This window comes from Rhamphochromis longiceps, linkage group LG13 (assembly GCF_057381845.1).
Source record: "Rhamphochromis longiceps isolate RC_006_pf linkage group LG13, R_longiceps_female_GT1.1, whole genome shotgun sequence".
In the NCBI taxonomy this organism is placed as follows: Eukaryota; Metazoa; Chordata; class Actinopteri; order Cichliformes; family Cichlidae; genus Rhamphochromis; species Rhamphochromis longiceps.
The window spans coordinates 8,813,006-8,822,016 of NC_140569.1; the positions used below are offsets into that span (position 1 = coordinate 8,813,006).

General features: G+C 39.0%; 1 long non-coding RNA gene across 1 annotated transcript; it reads right to left on the reverse strand.

Annotated features, from left to right (window-relative positions):
- Positions 1–528: 528 nt before the first annotated feature.
- LOC146655334 (uncharacterized) lies at positions 529–7,496 on the reverse strand. Its single transcript, XR_014914294.1, has 3 exons — positions 1,477–7,496; positions 932–1,001; positions 529–835 (listed from the first exon to the last, which is right to left on the reverse strand). It is a non-coding gene; the product is annotated as an uncharacterized LOC146655334 (long non-coding RNA).
- Positions 7,497–9,011: the final 1,515 nt, after the last annotated feature.

Here is a 9,011-nt window from a genome sequence, read left to right on the forward strand (position 1 = left end):
GTGTTGTGAGGACTTACAATGTGCCTTTGCGAAAAAACTGAAACCGTTTTTTTATACAAAGAAAATAAGACCTTATGTAAAATATAATTTAAAACATATTTAATACCTCAGTTTTTCACCAAAGCGAGGTTTAAACATTCAATCAGCTGTTAATTTGAAAAAGGCACTTTTAGGAGCAAAATTTAAAAGACATTTTTTTCAAAAACTATAAAAAATGTTTGATGATAATTAAATTACTGCATTCAAAGGCCAACTCTGGCAATCAGATATGTAGACGCTGTCCTTATTTCTCTGCTCCTGCATCCCTTCACCCCTCCTCAGGCCTTCATCCCCATCTTCAGTCCAAATGAATGACGCCAGCTGGGGTCGGCCGGCTGATGCTGGGCCCTGTTAGGTGGCACTGACAGCTGAATTATCCCACAGGCCACGGTGGCTGATTATCAGCGGAGAAGTCATCAGGGCATCCCAGCCTCGCCTCCAACCCCCAATCCCCCCACATCCTCTTCCCCACACCCCTGTCACCCCTTGTCAAGAGAGCAACGCTTTCTCCAAGCTCACTGTCCAGGTCCTCTTGACAGGTAATCTCAACAATAACAATTACCACCATTACTGGTGTCATAAACAAGTGGCCAACCCCAAGCCAGGCAATAACAAAGGCTTTATAATTCACCATGCAAGGCCTTATAAATACATGTCAACAGGTAAGAAGTGTGAAGTAGAGAAAATGAGTATTGGTGCTCTCAGGCACTGAAGTAAAACTGTGTATTTGAGTATGCTGGTTGAGAGGAGCGTTGTTGGTAAAAGCTGAGGATACAGCAGGAAACTGAAATCAAAGCTGCAGACAGATGTAAATATAATCACATGAGGAAAAGGGATTTGAGATTTTGAATACATTTTATTAGGTGCAAGTCAGATTTATTTATTTACTTACATGTTTAAATGTAGCCAGAAGTGCAGTGAAGCAGTTTTGTCTGATTTTCCTATCGATGAAGCCATTTTATCTGAGAATAGCATTGACTTTATTATTGATTTAGCAATAGAGGCAATATTTCACTGTAAATCTTGGATTATCAGAGAGAAAAGAAGAAAATCTAATTCATCAAATAAAATATCTTCCCGTCTTACATATTGACAACCAAGCAAACAAATCCCAAACAGAGGCATTATATTTTATTTTTAATGAACTCAATTTGATTTAAGAAATAAGTGATGTGAAATTAAGTGAAACATCACTGTGTTTCGATAATTTAAAATGTATACTTCTACCAATAAAGTATATTTCCAGCTTTATTTAATACAGTTGCAAATTCTCTTTTAAATTTTTATTAATTTTTTTTTAAGATATCCTTTTCCCTCTATGCATGCTCTCTTGTTTTCCATATATATATATATATATATATATATATATATATATATATATATATATATATATATATATAGCATCAGATTATTCTACCCAAGCGATTCGAGCCTTACCATTTGAAGTTTGGGCCAGCTTGCTTCCTTTCCTCAGCAAAGCAAACAAGGCGCTGTGGCCCGGAGCGCTAAAATAATTTGAGACTCCCTGATGAGGAGAGCTGAGCAGCAATTAACACGTGTCAAAGTCGACATCATCAGGTGCCACTCTCATTTTCTTCCCAAGACTCAATGGATTTTTCCCCACTTCTCATCCCGTTTCCTCTTGTTTATTCACCCCCGAAGGCGACGGTGGAAAAAGAGGTTTCCATTTCTGATGCGGCTGGACTCTGGCGCTTTTTACGATCACTAGTTAACGCCGTCGAGATCGTCGCGCTGATGTCTCGCTTCGTCCTTTATTCGTTTTTCTTTTCTTCCTTCCTTTTTTTTTCAAGCGGCAATCAGATCAGACAGGCCAGTAATTCCTGCAGGAGCGATACTCCGAGCAAAGAAACAGAGAAGAGGAGAGGGGAGCAGGGACTGCACCGTAACGTTAATGCTGATGTGAATTCTGCATAGTTTTTTTTTTAAAATCAACACTTAAATGTTCATTTAGTTTGGTAACAAGTGAATTAGATAATTTTATATAGCGCTAAAAGACGCTTTAAACGAAGTGATTTTTTTTATTTACTTTCCCGTTAACATAATAATAATTTAAAAAAATTAATGCACAATTGTAAATAAAATCTATGATAAAAGGAAATAACGTTACTGAAAAGTCTCCCCAGAAAACAGATCTGATCATTAAATAAACAGAAATATCAGACATTATTTACTTGCATTCCAAAATATTCATTTATTTAATAAAGGCTACTACAAAATACATGGCTTATTTATTAATTCAAGCATAATTTCAGGATAAATTAAAAGTTTGGCACTAAAATATATAATAAAAACAAAATGCATGTGAATCAGTAACTGAAACATACTTGATAACACTGAAATAAATATAAATTGCATTTAGCAACATTATTTCCAGTAACAAGCATCTTTCCTTAATTAATAACAAATACACTTTATTCCTGAATGAAAACAGGTCATTTCATTTAAATACTGCCCATACACCATTATTAACTAGGGGTGTGGTGAGTTTAAATTTCTAAATGAAGTATCAAAACAAATTAATATCAATTTTTCTATTATTAAAGACAACTTTGAGCACAATTAGAGGACACACATTGCATCTCTCTGGAGCACAATTTCATTTTTAACTGTCATTATTTATGACAGTTAAAATTCTGGAAAGTCTGGATGTAAACCACAGATGTGTTTAATCTCCAGCTAATTCAACCCACAATGTCAATGTGCTTGCAAAGATGAAGGAAAAAATGAGAAATCCAGAAACTAAAATACATCAACAGCAGCATCATGTGGCAACACAACCTCATTTCTAAGGGTTTAAGTTAACCAGTTTTTCTCTGCCCTTTTGGATGCGGATTGAAGAAAAGGGAAGAAGAAAAGGAGGAGGAGGCGTTTTTGTTGCTATTCTTCTGACCTGAGCTGCTCATCTTCCTCAGAGCTCAGCGGGAGCTCGGCCAGCACTTGCCTTGCCTACCCAGGGTCCTTTTGGTGTGTGCATATCATTAGCATACATTTCTTCCAGGCTGACGAGGCCTCGCTCTCATTAAAGCTTCATCTCACAAATTCCCTCCCAGAATCCTGCTGGTCCTTGCCGCCATGAATCCGTACCTGTGGTGGTGGTGGCTGCTGATGATGGCATGCTGTTGTCCAAAATCAACCAGATGAGGGTGAGAAGATTGCCCCCCTCCCCTTCCCTCCCAGAGGGAAAAAAGACGGGATGTATTGGGAGAAAGGGCAACAGTGTCTGTGGAGTGAAAACAAAAGAGAAAGCAAAGGAGAGGAAGAAAAAACTGAAGTCAAGTGAGAGAGCGGATAAATGAGTCCTCTGTGTGCACTAATGCTCTCTCACCCCCTCTCTCTCTCTGTCTCTCTCTCTCTGTTCCCCACTCTCTCTGTGTTTCTCTCTCTCTTTCTGACTCTTGCACCAGGCTCCATTTTGTGTTAAGCAGCTCCCTCTCTCATGACAGATCTCTGGTAGGGTCATGGGCCAAAGTTGAGGATAGGGTCAGTTGTAACACAGCTTGTAAGGGAACTCTGCAAACTCTTCATCTCGCCCCCCTCACAAATATCTCTTCTATCACTCTGTCCCCCTCGGCCAAAAAGTGCTTTGTAAGCTCCAGGTTGATGAACTACTGCATCTTTAAAGTAAAAATGATAAGCATATGGTGAAGAAAGCCCATGAAAAGATGAGCATTTAGATTTGTTCCTTTTTTTTAAAAGACTAAACAACAGGAAGGAGCTGAAGGAGTGGGGTATATCACTGCAGGTGAGATCCAAGATTAGATTAGATTAGATTAGATAGAACTTTATTAATCCCTCGGGTGGGTTCCTCTGGGAAATTCGATTTTTTTTTTTTTTTTTTAGATGTCCACTTTGACTAATAGAGAAGTTGCTTATTGGATGCCAAAACACTGCACTCTGGTTTATAACTCCACGAGGACAGATTTTACAACTGTAGGAAATTATAGCAGTGACAATTTTTTAAATGAGCGTGAGGTAAGCAGAAATCCAGTGCACACATTAAATAGGAATCTTGCAGGAATGTGTGCTACTTGAGATTAATTTCCTCACCAGACAACTATGCATCCCCCCCCACCCCAGGACACCTGGGCTTTGACACCAAAAATGCATCAATAGAGTGGTCACACAAGTTTAAACAATGTGTACTTCTGAGTACATCTACTTATTGTTTCAGTACTTTTTTCCTTTCCTATCCATGTAAGCTCCAACCACATTTATGAGGGTGCAACTTCAGAATGTATACAGATTTCTAGCAAACTTTTTCTCAAGTATTATATATGTTAAAAATGTAAAGCATGGATTAATTTACCTTTGCTTCAAAATGGTTATTGGTAGCCATGCTCACGATCAAGTAATGAAGACATTGCACATCACTAGTGCAACAGTGTGGTTCACTGATGTGCTTTCCTTTCCTTGTTTTTAAAAACTAAACATTCAGTTATACGCCGTAAAAGCTTGCATCCACTCATGAAACAGACGAGTGGAGGGAAGATGTTATGAAGAGGAAACCATGGCACACCAAAGGAATTTATAGACATTCTGCATGTATGCAGAGCCCATGCATGCAAGGACTCGCACTCACACGCAAAATGAACCACACATATAACACAAATACACGGACAAACCGCATCAGTCAAACCTCCATACCGCTAAACACTAGTGGAGAGCGGAAAACAGAGAAAGAGCGCGAGAGAGGGAAAAAATGATGAAGTCGGACTTGAACATCAAACAATAAACAGTCCATTAAGTCTGTGGGTGAAAGGGTTGGGGGAGCAGGGGGTGGGAAGGCAGATATTGGGGAGGTGGGGGGAGAGGAATGATGGGAGTTTATTTAAAGCATGGTGACCCCATGGCCGAAGGCTGCCTCGGTACAGGGATGAATAAAACTTTAATGGCTCATAAAACACAGCGACCCCTTCTCTGAGCCCAGCTTCACATCGTTTATTCCTCCTGGAACAACCAATCAGAATCTGTGAATCTCCAAACACAAAAAAGGGCGAGAGAGGAAAACAAGAGTAGAGTTAAATAAATAGTTCTGATACTTCAGTTTAAATTCTTGGAGCGAGAGTCATGACTAATTAAGACAAATCTCACATGTCCTGTACATTTACCGAAGAGAACAAAACACATTTTGAGACTGCAAATCGGGATACAGGGTGGGTTGCCAAAAATAGTCAAAGAGCGTAATGTTAGAGTTGGTGCTTGGACAGTAAATTAAAGACTGTGTTGTGGCTAAACAAATAAGGTATGAGGCTTAAATTAGTGAACTTCAGAGGTGTTGGACTGCCATGCTTTTGAACAACTAGAACAGAGTCAGGCTAGTTGGTTCGGTGTACTTTAAGTCTTCATTACTTTGTGATTGTTATATGGAGCTGGAGCTGCATAACTAAACCATATGCAGGAGATTGACAGCATTCTTCTAATATTACTCTGAGGGAGAATGCTTAAAGACCAGCACTTTCCAAAAAAAACATGGACTCAGATGAGAGGCACAGGAAAGGTAGTTGAGAAAGAAGCAGAAAGAGCAAATTTATAGGTAAAAGAAAGACATTTATCAACAGAATGCTCTGACAATGCAGAAATGAAATGTAAAAAAGAAAGAAATTGAAGGCATTTATTTTGTCAAGTAGAGCTTGACAAAGACATGCAAATCACACAAACACATGGCCACAACCTTTTTATCACCACACTGCAAAGGTACAAACTATCATCAGCAGTTTAATCCAACCCATGTGAACTTCACTTATTGCCAAGGACCATTTGCCTCTTTGGAAATGGGCCCGTGACAATCTGAAGCTGAAGTGTCAATCCTCGCCACCCACACCCCTGGGCTTTGGGTTCTGTAAACATGCAGCTGTCACCTTATTTAACGCTCTGCAATTTCTTACCCTCCACTTCACTCAATCTGCACTAGTCTGACTCCAGGAGTCATTCTGTTGATGTGTTGACGTGCGGTAATTTGCATTTCTTAGTTGCCACTTTTCCCAGGATCACTCCTATTTGTTGCTTTAATTAGCAACAGCCATTGCACTGAATTTTTTGTCTAACTTGACCACTAAATACATTCACTTTACATGCATGTCAAAGCATATAGAATTATTAACATTTGATTTTAGTCAGAATGCAACAAAAGGTTAACTACACTTTAAAATAAATAATCTGTGCTGCAGACACGGGATCCAAAAAGTGCAGGCATGCCCCTATGTGACCATATTGGATAAAAACACATAATGTGTGTCTGTATATATTTGTGTGCACTACGGTCTGTGACCCTCCAAAGCCCTTTCCTCCCCTACTTGTTCAGCCCAGCGGGTGTCATTTTCAGGTCATGAGACTGTAAATATACATAGTTAGACCCCACAGCCATAAATCAGAGTGAACAGCCTGAACTCCTACACGGACAGATAACATGAGCCAGACATGATCTGCCTGCTTTAATAAATAATAATAGCACATATTCACATCTTACAGTAAGATAGGAGTAAAGAGTATATCAATTAAACTGACTACTATCACACCCACACACATCATCACACAGTGTAATATAATGTACAATACTACTATTTTAACTGCAACTATTCACCATCTTTAAAACCTAATATTACTATATATTACCATACAGTAAATGCTACAAACTATACCATTTATATAGTGATTAAGCAAACTTTTATATATTTAATTAACTACAATTTGCTTGTTTTTATAAAAATATGTTTTTTTATAAATTAATTGGACTTAAACTGGATTCTAGATACACATTTAAGTCCACAAAACAGATAAAGAACGAAAATGTGGAACTGTTAATATCACTGTAATCCCAAGGACTGCATCCATATAAGTGTTTTTGACACATATGGATATACACTCCTACGCTGGATGTGTCCGAATGGATGGAGTTTTAGTGACTTACATGGTCACTATTTTCAACCAGATTTCAACAACAACAAGAATTTGGTGGAGTGATGATCTGGAATATTGTAAAGTGATAAGATGACAGATTTTTAAGGATACTTGCAGGTGAAAAAGGACATGCAGGACAATACACCAACCCATGGACTGCTTTGTAGACATGAGAACAAAACCATAAAACAAATATTCCTAAATTCAAAATTGGAAAATCTATGAAGGTAGAGGTTTTACTGGTGCCAATGCTTGTACATCACCTGCACCACCTGCACTACTGTGCTACAGAGTCTATTAATTAAAATGATATTGTGTCTTCTATTTATAACACTATTAGTGGCATTGTTGCTTGTGTTTTGAACTTGTCTACAGTGCATCACTATAGATCATGCAGCATAGCAGTCACACATGCCAAAACTCATTAGCACAGTGGAACGATGGAGGAAATAAGTTGAATCTTTTTATAAAGTTACTTTTCATGCAGAAAGACAGCTCTGTGACTGAACTTGCTCATTTTAATTACTGCTTTGTTTATAATTATCATTACCCATAGGCTAATGCATATTGACTTATGCTATGGCAATGTATGTTGAGAGTCTCCAAAAGTTGATTCTGTTCATCTGGACGTAGCGTTTTGTGGGAGAAACGTTTCGTTACTCATCCAAGTGACTTCTTCAGTCTCAGCTGACTGCAAGTTTCCCCAATCTTATAAACAGTACATTTGCATAATGACTGAAACCAGCCTGTCAGTCCAAGAAGGCTAACCTGCCACTTTCATATCCTCCCTGGTGAATTTGATGTGTTGGTCCACCAAATTAATGTGATCCGTGAATTGTGGTACATCCTGAGATTTGATTTTCACCCAGGTGTCATCCACATATCTGAACCAATGGCTTGGTGGTGTTCCAGGGTAGGATAGCAAAGCCCTCTTTTCCACTTCTTTCCATGTACAAATTGGCCACGATGGGTGAAACTGGTGAGCCCATGGCACACCCATGTTTCTGCCTGTAGAACTGACCCTTGTATGTGAAGTAGGTGGAATGAAGACAGTTCCAAAAGCAAACACACTTGGTCGATGCTGAGAGTGGTCCTGTTGCTGAGGTTGGTGTCATCCTGTAATCTCTTACGGACTACCTCCAACGCTTCTGTGACTGGATTGCAAGTGAAGAGAGATGTAACGTCGTACAAGACCATGGTTTCATCTGCCTCCATAATGATATCTCTCACCTTCTTCCATATTTACAACTATATCCATAATCACATACTGTGTATGCTACCATTGTATATAGTGTATTATCTTACTTTTTTTCATTGATTGTACTTAATTGTATTTTTGTATTTCCTTCATATATCTGTACCTGAGCTGAGGTGACGCAAAAATTTCCCCGCTGTGGGATCAATAAAGTCTTATCTTATCTTATCTTGTCTCTTCTCAACAAAATCCAGGGTGTTGTGGATGTGGTGTTCAGAGCTACCCACTAGCAGGTTGAGGATCAAAGCCAGAAACTTGGAGATGTAGACAATCGGTCCTAAACGTGCACCCTGTTTATGTATTTTCGGTAAACCATACAGACTTGGTGTAGACTCCCCTGGGTACAGCCTGTGGTACATCTTTCGCCATCTTACAATGCTGTGTTTGCAGGCATTCCCCAACTCTCTGTGAATGGTACTCATGGCCATTGATCAGTGGGTTTTGGTCAGTGGTTGATGATCAATGGTCATGAGAATTTGCATAATTAAGACTAAAGAACTGACCTCCCAGCCCATTGTTCCTTCAGCAGGCTGGTTTCAGTCATTATGCAAATGTACTGTTTATAAGATTGGGGAAACTTGCAGTCAGCTGAGACTGAAGAAGTCACTTGAATGAGTGACGAAACGTTTCTCCCACAAAACGCTACGTCCAGATGAACAGAATCAACTTTTGGAGACTCTCAACATACATTGCCATAGCATAAGTCAATATGCATTAGCCTATGGGTAATGATAATTATAAACAAAGCAGTAATTAAAATGAGCAAGTTCAGTCACAGAGCTGTCTTTCTGCATGAAAA